Genomic DNA, 13554 nt, shown 5'->3' with positions numbered 1-13554 from the left:
CTTCCGGGTTCGGCACAAGGGCAGCCCCATGTAGAGGGCATTGCAGTAGTCCAACCTCGAGGTGACCGTTGCGTGGATCACCGTTGCTAGATCGTCACGCTCCAGGAAGGGAGCCAACTGCCTCGCCCGCCTAAGATGAAAAAAATGCGGACTTGGCAGTGGCTGCTATCTGAGCCTCCATCATCAAGGAAGGCTCCAATAGTACCCCCAAGCTTCTGACCCTGTGCGTCGCTATCAACGGCGCACCGTCAAAAGTTGGCAGGGGGATTTTTCCTTCCGGGACCCCAACGACCCGAGCAAAGGACCTCTGTCTTCGCCGGATTTAGCCTCAGCCTGCTCAGCCTGAGCCACCCAGCCACGGCCTGTAACGCCTGGTCCAGATTTTCTGGGGCGCAGGCCGGCTGGCCGTCCATTAGCAGATAGAGCTGGGTGTCATCAGCGTACTGGTGACAACCCAGCCCATACCTTCGTGCAATCTGGGCAAGGAGACCAGTAATTTCTCACTTCCTGTGACAAATCATTTTCTACACCTCTTAGCATGTGTCCTTGCACATCTAATCTGCGCAAACCCTAATTTCTTCTGGGAGCTGCAGAGGTTTGAAAGAGCAACGAGTGGCACGACTTGTAAAAATTTTGCTCCCGGTTCATAGGATTTACTGAAAATGTCGGGAGGAAAATTTATTTTTCTTTTCTTTCTTTGATTTATATCATATCCTCCCCCCGCAATCTATGAGCTACAGAGATGCAAGAGACCTGTGCCGCAACAATTTTATTTTATTTTGCAGAGGGCACTTGGACCAGTTACGACTTGGCCAGTGCAAACACGACTCAGCCCACTGTGGTTTATGCAACCTGCTTTGCCGTTTTTGCAAAGATTGCGGTCAAGTGTGGATGGCTACTGCAGAGCTGGGAAAACGAATTTCCCCAGTCCAGCACCCACCTTCTCTGTATTCCAGTGCAAGTGAATTTTGTCACATCAATATAACATTACAACAATGCGCCTCAGGTTCTCTGAATTCTCAGGTTTCATTTTTTGTTAAAGTCCAGTCTGTCGTCCCTTTCACTGCAGAGGAAAGAAAAGGAAACAGATGTCTTCGCATCTGCATAATGAAAGGGACTGGGGCCTTTTTAAAAAAATGAAAACTGAGAAGTCAGTGAGTCCAAAACACACTGCAATATCAATAAACAGGTACTAAGGATGCCAGCCTCCAGGTAGACTCTGCAGCATTGTAACCCATTGAGGTCCCTATACTTCCCAGGTTAAAAAGGTAGTAAAGGTAGTCCCCTGTGCAAGCACCAGTCATTTCCGACTCTGGGGTGATGTCGTATCACGACGTTTTCATGGCAGACTTTTTAGAGGGTGGTTTGCCATCGCCTTCCCCAGTCATCTACACTTTCCCCCCAGCAAGCTGGGGACTCATTTTACCTACCTCGGAAGGATGGAGGGCTGAGTCAACCTTGAACAAGCTACCTGAACCCAGCTTCTGCCAGGATCGAACTCAGGTCGTGAGCAGAGCTTAGGACTGCGGTACTGCAGCTTGACCCCTCTGTGCCACAGGGCTGCTGCTCTTCCCAGGACCTACCCCCAAATCTCCAGGAGCTTCGCCAACCTTGGAACTGGCAACCCCCTCCCCATGGCTAGGAGTGACCTGGCAAAAGTGAAAAAACCCAGGGGAAGGGGAAGCCACTGCCAGGATACCAGGGCTAGGAAACGGGGGGGGGGGGGGGGGGAACTTGCCACGGAAGTGCAGTTGTCACTGCTGTATTGGCAGCTGCAGCGGCAGCAAAACCACACAAACCTGTCCCTGTGTGGAAACCACCCACTACAACCAGTATCTCGTATTACAAACGTTCTTCAAAGGCATGTTCAATGGCTACCAGACTAGAATTTTGTTCAATTCGGTATCCCTTTTTCCCAAAAGGGTTCTAATCATGTCATTGCAAGAAGAGGCTGCCTATAAATGTGATGGCAGTGCATTCCCAGCATTCTAGAGTTCATTCAGCCTAAAAGTGGGCCAATAGGTAAATAAAACTTTAAAAACTGATGTAAGATCATCCCCGTTGGATCAGATCTAAGGCCAATCCTTGTCAAAACCTGTTGGCAAAAAAGGTTATGCCGTTTCCTACAGTGGTCAGCCAAGTGTCTCTGGGAAGTTCCCAAGCAGTCCAAAGCTGGTCTAGGGAATGCCGACGATAGGACAGATCAAGGCCCTGGGCTTTGTTTGAACGACCTGACTCAAATACTGATTATGTAATGACGGGCAATGTTTTGACTACGCATGGTTAAGAAGGCTACTGCATGAGAGCAGAGACTCTTTCTAGAAAGGCAGAGTTGAGCAAATGCTTTTGCTTCTCAAGATTGCTATGTATGTTTATACCAGAGAGGCAGAACTTCATCTACCTGAGCATCTGTCTCCTTGTACCTCCCTCGGGATCTTTTGTTAACATTAATAACTTTGTTCTGATGTCTCATTTGCATACTGTCATAGATCTGCAGAACGTGTGTGTCAGACGAGGAACTTCAAACAGAACGAATCATTTTGTAACAAAAGCAATTCATTTATTTGAGAACAATCAGTTTGGTATAGAAGCAAGTTGAGTTTGATAACTTCCAAGGCTGTGCCTTGGCCTTAAGTACATTTCAAAGGAGTCAAACAATAAAATCATTCTCACACTCTCAGAGACAGTCGGCGCTTCCCATGCTCCCTTATCTCCCTCCTCGGGAAGTTACCTTGGATGTGTTAATTTCAAAGGCTCCAGATGTTCCCTCTGCCCAGTGTGAAATTCCTTTCTTTGCGGTTAACAATTGCTTTGGGTTGGGAGGCATGTTACAGTTCTCATGGTTAGTAAAAGCAGGGTTCATAGCAGGCTACAAAATGGAGTTAGTCATGTCAAGCAGGTATATATATTCCCTACAATATTAAGGCTAAGTTACACGTCTGACAGTGTGTTTCCAAAGTAGAGCTCTTGCATGGGTAAAAAAAGCCTAGGCCTTTTAAATGTGTCCATGCAGTATCACCTTCAGTTCCTTGGAACAACTGGAGATGTACAGGTCATAACATTATCTATCCTGAGAGTGGAAGATGGCAATCTCTTTCATTATTTTATTGGGCCGGGGGGGGGGGGGGGCGGTTGCGGGAGGGCTCAGCAGGCCACTCTAACAATTCTTTATTTACTACATTTTTAGCCTGCCCTACCCCGCAAACAGGCTCAGGGTGGGCTACAACACTTAATTAATACATAATCCAACTTCTAAAACTTTGAACCGAGCATTAACAGCAATAAAAATGTCCTATTTTATTGCTGTTGCAATTACAGAGTCGATCTGAGTATGAAATCCCTTTGAATCTTCCTGACATCACAGCTGAAGGCAGGGCCTTGAGGTGCGTTAGCACGAATGCCCTTCTATGCTTTGGAAAAATGCAGATAAATAGTTTGGCATCGTTGTTGTAGGTTTGAATAACTACTGAAAAGGATGAGCACATAAGTTGCACATAGAAAGCAAAGCAGGCTATGCAAGGAGGGGGAGACCACAATAAATAGATTTCTGTTGCCTTAACTATGGGCTTGGTGGAACACCTCCATTTTGCAAGCCCCGTGGAGCTGCATAAATCCCATGGGGCCCAGATTTCAGCAGGGAGAATGTTCCATCAGGCCGGTTGAGGCTAAGTGGACATCCTTGGGGCCAGGGACCACCAGCTGATCTTGATCCACCAAGCATAGCGCTCTTCTGGAGACATATCAGAAGAGACACTCCTGAAGGTATGTTGGTCCCAGACCACATAGGGCTTTAAAGGTCAAAAGCAGACTCTTGAACTTGAACCAGTATTCAACCGGAAGCCAGTGCAGCTGGCGGAGCACTGGATGTATATATACTTTTAATGGTGTCAGAACACATGCTGCTGCATTCTGGACCAACGGAAGTTTCTGAATCAGACTCAAGGGTAGCCCTGCATAGAGGGAATTACAGTAGTCCAGCCTGGAGGTGACCATTGCATGGGTCACTGTGCCTAGGTCAGGGGGAGGGAGATAGGGAGCCAGTTGCCTGATCTGGTGAAGATGGAAGAATGCTGATCTGGCAACATTTGTGACTTCAGTCTCCACAGGGAACGAGGCATCCAGTGTCACACCCAGACTCTTCACTGTTGGCAATGGTATCAACAGCACCCCATCAAGAACAGGGAGTTGGATCCTCACTCCCATACCCCCTTGGCCCAGGCACGGGACCTCCATCTTCAATTGATTTAATTTCAGTCAACTCTGTTTTAACCACCCAGTCACAGTAGCTGGGTGTCATCAGCATATTGATGGCAACCCAGACCAAAGCTCCACACCAACTGGGTGAGGGGGCGCATATTAGGGTTGCCAAGTCCAATCCCAGAAATATCTGGGGACTTTGGGGGTGGAGCCAGGAGACTTTGAGGGTGGAGCCAGGAGACACTGGGGTGGAGCTAGGGGGAGGGGGGGAAACGGCGCCGGGGAGCGTGGCGAGCCGCCCCTGAGCCCATCTCGGAGGAGCAGCTGTGGTGGGGCGGGGGGGGGGGCGGCAGCGGCGCGGCGGCCTTGCCCGCTCCGCCTCTGGGGTGAATTCGGGGGGGGGGTGTAGAGGCGGGCCGGAGGCGTGGTGAGCTGCAAGTCCGGGTCCTAGAAGGGCCCGGATTTGCGGCTCGCCATGCTCCTGGCCTGCCTCCACCCTCCCCTTCTCTGGTTTTGCCTCACTGGTTTTGCCTGCGCTGCTGCTGCCTCTTGGCTGCTGCTCCGAGATGGGCTCAGCCTGGGCCCATCTCGGAGGAGCAGCTGCGGTGGGCGGGGAGGGGGCAGCAGCGGCGCGGCGGCCTCGCCCGCTCCAGGATGGGGCGGCTTGCCATGCTCCTTGGGCCGTTCCCCCCTCCCCCTGCGTCCTTTTTTTGGGGAGCGGGGGAAGAGGCTGGAAATCCTGGGGTCCCCCGCCAGGGCGGGAGGGTTGGGAAGCCTAGCACATATAGATGTCGAATAACATAGGGGAAAGAATGTGGGATGCCGCATACCAAAGGATAACACAATGAGACTCTTTCCCAAGTATCACCCTCTGTCCCCGACCATGGAGAAAAGTGATAACCCACAGTAAAGCTGTCCCAATTTCCCCCCACATTGGTTATGTTAAAAATCGGCTGTGTCTGTGGCAGCAGCAATCCACTTGAAAGGAAGTGCACGAAAGGGAGAGGACTGTTTTTCACAATTTAATAGCAATAACTGGTAGAACCAGATTTTGAAGAATGTGAGAAATGTCAGACCATGCTTCCAGTTAACAGTAATATACAATAGCCTTGCAAGCTGAAAGCCTGCAAAGAATTGTGAGTAGGAGGAAGAATCTGGAAATCTCTCCTTCTTGGATTCTGCCTCAGGGCTGGACTAGGTGGATTTATTCACTCTCAGCATTTTCAGACCTCGCTAGAAAAATTTCTGTGCTTCCCTCCCCCCCCCCCCCCATTCCTCCTTTTTGGTTAGTTCACAAAGGAGGAGTTCTTGAGTGAATAGAGACCCCTATCTTGTCTGTGGGTGAGCTGGTTTTGTGGCAGCTACTTTAGCAAGAGGTGGCAGAATCATCCCGGTACAAAGTCAAACAGGAACCACTGGCATTTTAGGCTACATCAAGTTTCAAGGTCAGGCCCACACAGAATAAATTAAAATAGTCTAGTCTGGAAATTATCATAACATAGATGACAGCAGACTGGTCCCTACCTCTTAGTGCTGGTGTGTGTGTCAATTCAGCCAAAGCTGAAATACGGCATTCTGTGCCACAAGCTAGGAATCCATGATCAAGGCTGAGCCCAGAAGCATCCCCAAGCTGCAGCCTGAATCCTGAAGACAAAATCTCATTTCCAGCTACCATTTCCCTAGCCAATTGGCCTGCTGAATCCCTCACTATCACCATCTTTGTTTAGTCCGAATCAAGCTATAACAGGAATCTGTTACTGAGCCCAGACCTGCATCCAAGGTCGTATAACTAAAGAGTGTGGTGTTAAGAGTATCTGGACTAGTATCTGGAAGACCCAGGTTCGAATGCTCATTCATGCCATGGAAACTTGCTGGGTGACCTTGGACCAGTCACATTCTCTCATCCTAACCTACTTCACAGAGTTGTTGTGATGATAAAATGGAGGAGACTAATGCAAGCCATTTGGGGTTCCTAATGCAGCGAAAGATGGGATACAATGAATTAGATGAAATAAACATTTCTCCACAGTCTGATGAAAATGAGAAAGAGGCCTGAATGTCATCAATGTTGTGTTGGCACCACCCTCCATTAATTGCAGTTGACCTCACACAACAGTTTTATGCATATGTTAAAAACATGGTGAAGATTAACCTTCGAGGAATCCACAGGCTCTCTCCCAGAGAAGGAACAATAATCCCAAACAGTTCCTTCTTGTACTTGACACCAAAATTCTAGTTACCATTTGGCAAGGTTTGAACCCCTGCTTTGCCATGGAAGCTTGCTAGGTGACCTTGGGCCAGTTATATCTTCTCAGCCAAGCCTACTCCCACAGGGTTGTTGTGAAGATAAAATGGAGAACATAGTAAGTTGCTTTGGGTTCCCTGGTGAGGAGAAAGGTGGGATATAAATGAAGTAAATTAAAAACTAAGCCTAGATGTTGACAGCACTGCCAGCACGTAGTCAAAGATGTAGTCCAACTTGCCTCTGAGCAAGTTGTTCCACTTAGCCATGTGGATGCCAAATTGGCCATCCGTGAACATGGCCTCTTGATAATGGAACATCTGATAAGTAAGTGCTTCATCTTGTGGACTAATCAGGTTTCTCCCTTTCTTGGGCAACAGGAGCACCGCAGTTAATAGCAGACGTTGAATTGCATAGGCCTGTGAATGTTCTTGCGAGTGGTGAGGGATAATCTCTTTTGCCCTACCGAGTCCCATTTAGATTTGTATCGTCCAAAAATATTGATCAGAAACGTGTCCAATCCCGTTGAAAAGGTGTTCTTACTGTTTAGTTAGGAAAGGTTGCTTAGGGTTAGAAAAACGTTTTGTCCTTGCCACACTTTTTTGGGGGCCCAATCCTTGCTCTGAGAATGGCAAGCCTAGACTCCAGGATGAGTGACACGCTCAGTGAACGAAAGGAGTATCGTGTAAACATACAGTTCTCCTGTGGTAGACATTTAGTTGGGTGCTGGGCTTTCTCGTTTTGTTTTATTGTATGTCTCTCGGCTTGGCTTCGCGAACGAAGATTTAAGAAGGGTGCAATAGTCCACGTTTGCTGCAGGCTCGCTGGTGGCTGACAAGACCAATGTGGGACAGGCAGGTCCGGCCACAGCGGCTGCAGGGAAAAGTCTGATTTAGGGTTGGTCCTGTAGCAGTGCGATTCTTCCTCAATCTCCTTTTGTCCTCAAGACCAGCTATGCGTGTGTTCTCAAAGGAAGAGACAGCCTGGTGGATGGTGTGCCTCCATGCTTTGTGATCTGAGGCTAGGTCAGACCACTGGTGATGGTTGATGTGACAGGTGCTAAGGGATTTCTTCAAGGAGTCCTTGTACCTCTTCTTTGGTGCCCCTCTATTTCGATGGCCGGTGGAGAGTTCGCCATACAGGGCAATCTTGGGAAGGCGGTGGTTTTCCATCCTAGAAATATGCCCTGCCCAGCGCAGCTGCGTCTTCAACAGCAGTGCCTCGATGCTGGTAACCTCTGCCCGCTTGAGGACTTCAGTGTTGGTCACAAAGTCACTCCAGTGGATGTTGAGGATGGTGCGAAGGCAGCGCTGATGAAAGCGCTCAAGGAGTCGCAGGTGATGACGGTATAAAACCCACGATTCGGAGCCATAGATGAGGGTTGTCATCACAACCGCTTTGTAAACATTGATCTTTGTGCCTTTTTTCAGATGCTTGTTGCTCCACACTCTTTTGTGCAGTCGGCCAAATGCACGGTTTGCCTTTGCCAGCCTGTTGTCAATCTCCTTGTCGATCTTGGCATCTGAGGAGATGATGCACCCCAGGTAGCTGAACTGCTGGACTGTCTTCAGAACTGATTCACCCACAGTGATGCAGGGAGGGTGATAATCTTCCTGGGGTGCAGGCTGGTGGAGAACTTCTGTCTTCTTCAGACTAACTTCTAGGCCGAATAGCTTGGCAGCCTCTGCAAAGCAGGACGTCATATGCTGCAGAGCTGATACCGAGTGGGAGACTCGTCTCCCACTCGGTTTATTGTATGTGATGTTCTGCCATCTGCAGGCTGCTTTGTGTATCTGATAATCTTAATATTGACAGCTTGCAGATTTCAAAGCCAAGTAAGGTTATGATTAGTAAACATGCAGCATGAACCTGACACTTAGAGCCCACTTTACCAGCTCAGCACTCTTCCATTGCACGAGAGCCGTGTCTTGCTCCACGAGTACACCAGGTCTGGGACTGCAGACTTAAAGTGATTTTTTTTTTTTGCACAACAGACTCTGGGTATATCTAATTCTCTTCTGGCCTTTGAGAAGCTCCCCCGCCGCCGGCCACGGTCACAAACAGAAGGGGGATGCCACAACTTTGTATTAATTTATTGTTACCCGTTCAGAGCCCATTCGGGGAAGGGCGGGCTATAAATCAAAAATAATAAAATAATAAATATATGCTTGGTTTTTTTAGAGAGGGAGCATCATTTGCAGAAAACACAGCATAATATCTGACTTGGCCTGTCACTTCAGCCTGCATTTTCCTGCTACATCTTTAAAGCAATGAGGGAAAAGTTGTGGGGGGTATGTGTGATACAAAATGAAGTGGTCGCGACAAAGGTTGGGAACCCCTGGCCGAGCTGAACTGCTTCTCAGAAGGGGAGCAGGCTGGAACTTCTGTCCGGGGTAGTGGAAGGCAATTTAATGCCTACTGCCTACTTTTCTCAGTCAGAGATCAGTCCAAGATATGCACAGGAAACTTTGAGGAGATTTACCTTAGCTAAAAGGGAGTCCCGGGGAGGGGGCTCCTTTGAAGGGTCTCCGGAGAGGAGTTGCATTTTCATCATCTGCAGAAGTTTCCAGAGTCATTTATTTGACATAAGCTTGACAGGATCCTAATCTTCTTTGATACTACTAAACATCTAAAGCTACACAAGACTGGTGTTGATCTGGATAACTACAGAAAAGGTACAGGTCGCTATCTTTCATTCCAGGACTAATTAAAGTTAAACAAAATAAAATCAGAAGGTGGGAAATTGAAATCTAGAAAGCTTGGAAGAAGAAGGGGAGAAGGGGAGGATTTATAAGGATTTAATTATATAGGGCATTTGCAGATGATATAATGTTTATAAATGAAAATCCCATACAAGTAACACCTTTGTTGTTAGTTAAAAAACAAGAATATGGAGAACAAATATGCAAGTAATCAAACAAAAGGAACTGCAGAAGCTAACGGGTTGTGAAGTTACCTCTAAGGCAAAATATTTGGGTGTGGAGATAACAATGAAGAATATTGATTTGTTTAAAAACAATTATGAGAAGCTATGGCGTAAAATGGATGAAGATATGATAAAATGGAATAAACTTAATTTGTCATTGCTTGGCAGAATAGCTGCAATTAAGATGAATATTCTGCCAAGAATAATGTATTTGTTTCAAACTATTCCGATTGTGAAAGACAGTAAACAATTTAATAAATGGCAAAGGAAAATTTCAGAGTTTGTGTGGGCTGGGAAGAAACCAAGGATCAAAATGAAAATTTTAACACATGCAAAAGAGAGAGGAGGATTCCAATTACCAGATTTAAAACTATATCATGAAGCTGTTTGTTTAGTGTGGATAAAGGAATGGGTGACGCTGTTAAACAAAAAAACTCTTAGCGTTGGAAGGTCATGGAAATAAATTTGGCTGGCACGCTTATATGTACTATGGGGGAAAAAAGATGGCTGGTTTTTTCTCTCACCATTATATAAGAAACAATTTGCTAAATACATGGATGAAATATAAGAAATATGGGGATGAGAGAAAACCGTTATGGATAGTGCCAGCAGAAGTAATAAAAATAACAGCTGAGACGGGTGAAGAAAAGTAGTTGTCATATAATCAACTATTAAAAATACAAAGTGGCAAAATAGAATTGAAAACTGCTGAAGAGCTGAATAATAAATATGATTGGTTCCAAATGCAACAAATAAAGAGCTTGGTGGAAAATGATATTAAAACTGAAGGAATAAGAAAAGAGCAAACAGAAATGGAAAAAGTTCTGCTTGGAGACAATGAAAAATTAATTTAAAAATTATATAAATTACTCTTAAAATGGTCTACGGAAGATGAAGTAGTGAAACCTCAAATGATTAAGTGGGCAATTAATGTAAATCAAGAAATACAGATGGAAACTTGGGAATATTTGTGGAAGAATTCTATAACGCTTTCGACGTGTCATAGTATTAAAGAGAACTGTTTTAAAATAATGTATAGATGGTATATGACTCCAAAAAAGTTGGCAAAATGAACAATAAGATGCCAGAGAGAGGTTGGAAATGTTAAAAAACATGAAGGTTCTTTCTACCATATGTGGTGGACTTGTGAAAGAGCAAAAAATTATTGGCAGATGATTCAACAAGAAATTTCTAGGATCTTGGGATACGAATTTAAGAAAGTTGCAGAGATTTTTCTGTTGGGATTACAAATGGAAAAATTTCCAAAAGACGATAGAACTCTAATTTGGTAATTGCTTTCAGCTGCTAGGATATTGTATGCGCAGTTATGGAAGCAAGAAAAAATACCAGAAAAATGGGATTGGATTGTAAAAGTTATGACATGGAGTGAAATGGACAAATTAACAAGAATTTTAAGAGACTATGACTTAGAAGTTTTTAAGATGGAGTGGAAAAAGTTTAGAAGATATGTAGAAAAAGAGTGGAAAATAAAAGAACATTGGACAATTTTTGATAATGATTAAGTCTTAGAAGGAAGAAGATATTAATCTTTGTTTTTATTAGTTAAGGGTACCTTTAAAAACAGTATTTTAAGTAAATAACACCGGTGGGGGTCAAGTAACGGGAGGAGGGGTGGTTAGAAAGTAATATATGGGATAGATAAAAAGAAGTTATTAATGATGCAAGAAATAGATATTGTTACCATATGTTACTAAATAAAATTGTTTTAAACAACAAAAATGAAGTGGTCGCCATCCCCTCACTGCTGGAAAGAGTGTGGAAAGATTGGGGATTTCATACATGGTCTGTGGTCTTGTCCCAGTTAATAAATTCTGGAGAGATATTGTTCATGAAAATAACATGATAACTAGAGCGTCACTCCCATTATTGCCTGAAGCCATTCTCCTAGGTTGGTAGCCAGAGAAGCCACAAAATAAAATCTCAATGGAAAGATTTGTACTATTATTAACAGTGGCAAGGTTGGCCCTTGCAAAACATTGGAAGAACTGCACGATGCTCTCAGTCAATAACTGGAGAATCTGGCTCTGGGACTATTTTATACTTGGAAAAATATCCTCTTGTTCTCTAGCACGCACACCCAAATCCCAGGAAGCCTTCATGAAGCTATGGTTTCCTACTGTTACATACCTCTCTAACCTTGACATTTTGCCAAAAAAACAAATTTTATCATAATCTGATATTTTTCTAAAAGCAGTGACACTCCTCCCCTATTGCATTTTGGCTTTATTGTGTATATTTTGTTTGTTCGTTTGTTTTCCCCCTTTCCCCTTCACCCTCCTTTTCTGGGAAGTTCGTTCACCCTGTGCGTTCCATGCATTCTATAAGCTGAGCTCGTCAGTATGTATTCTCTATACAGGGATTTTATTTTGCAGCTTTTTATTTTGATCATATTGTCTTGTAGCTACTTCTTGAATTTTGCCTGTCTGAATCTGATCCTAGGATAATGGTATAGATGTGTTATTATAGGTTTTGGTCTGGGCGGAGGGGGATTTAAAGGGTTAAGATTTTGTGAATATTTGACAGTACTTGTATATCGTTTTTAAAAGTTTAATTTAAAAAAAGAGAATGCAAACGATAGTATTAACCAAGATTAAGATACACTATCATGTTCCCCTCCCAGCACTACAAAAGTTGAACAAATTCATATTGTTGGAAGCAAGAGAAGAGCTGGCTTGGAATGGAAACATGACTTGTTGCTTGATCAATAGAGCTTCCCTGAGTTCAATCTAGTCAGCTATATGCTGAGAGAGAGAGAGAGAGAGAGATCGTTCATGGGGGATGAAGGGGAAGAAATTATCAGAGGGAACCTAGTGTTACCGGTTCTTTTCCTTTGGTTCATCAGTTTATACAAGAGCACAGATGCAGAACTGATATCTCTCATTTTAAAATCCCCAGTGTTCAATATACAAATTGGCGCTGAAATTTTCAGCTTGGGATTTGAAAAAAGACCATTAAAAAACTGTGCTGGCTGGCATCCCAGCTTTAAGAGCCACACAATGGTTGTCTGTGCAGTGCACCTTTTCAAGTGGTCCCTGAGCATCTTAATCTATATATAGAAACTCACTTCACCTCTACTGCAATGCAGTCGGTCCAGAAGTGGAACACTGTTATCTCTCTGATCGCTGAAAGGAACGGAATAGTCTCTTGATCCTAGCTGTGTGTTGTGGCTTTAGAGATGCTCTTCCAATGGAGGAATTCAGCAAGGATGAGTGCAGAGTTATGCTTATGAATCAAATCATCAGTTTGAATTAAAATATTGACGATCTGGAGGGAACTACTGCTCTTAATGTGGGTCTGACTAACCTCAGGGTCATTCTTGTATTAAATCTGGGTATGCAACTATCTGAAATTCTCATAAGAAGTATCACTGTCACCAGCCCCCATCTTTGCTTGATCATCACATCTAACCTATAGATCAGAGACACTGGCTTATCTGCATTTCTTCTCAAGCATTAGAGTTCTGGCTCTTATGATAATGGATATAGGCTGCAGTCCATGCAAGTATAGCTACCCTTCTCAGTAAATGCAAAGCTGCTTTGAACTGATTTTGCACGAAACACAGCTATTTGGTTGTTTGTCAGCGCACAATGAGTACACAACTGATTGTGCAGTCATTTTTCCGGGTGGGTGAAGGCCCAACTGACCCTATGCTTGTTTCTCAGAAGGTCAGCCCACTGTGTTCAGTGGGCCAGCCTGTTCTTAATAGGAATTTAGCTTCAGCAAAAGGGAAATTGTTGTCTATCATGTAGCTGTTAAAGGTTTAAAAGATAGAGCAAAAGGTAGAAATCCTGCCCCAAACTCATAAAACTTGTAGGCCTGAGTAAAAACCAAATTTGAACCTGTTTGCTAGCACAGCAGCAGAATCTTAAAAATTCATGCACCCTAGCATAGTGAGATATATAAAATATAAAAATATTAAATTAAAAATATATTAATATATTGACTTCCTGTTTGGCTGGAAGACAGTCTGCAGCTCCCTAACAGAGGGGGATTTTATTGTCACTGTTCAGGGTATTAAAGACCCCTGATAAGGTCTATGCTCATTAACCCTAGGCAAGGGTTAACCCAAGACGACTTATCTTCCTTTAATGCTGTTGATATCGAACTGGAGCAGTCAGGGAGCTGACTCCTTCATTTCTTGATGTCCGGCAATGGAATGTCAACCATC

This window comes from Heteronotia binoei, chromosome 13, assembly GCF_032191835.1.
Source record: "Heteronotia binoei isolate CCM8104 ecotype False Entrance Well chromosome 13, APGP_CSIRO_Hbin_v1, whole genome shotgun sequence".
NCBI lineage: Eukaryota > Metazoa > Chordata > Lepidosauria > Squamata > Gekkonidae > Heteronotia > Heteronotia binoei.
Note: the sequence above shows the minus strand (reverse complement) of the source record.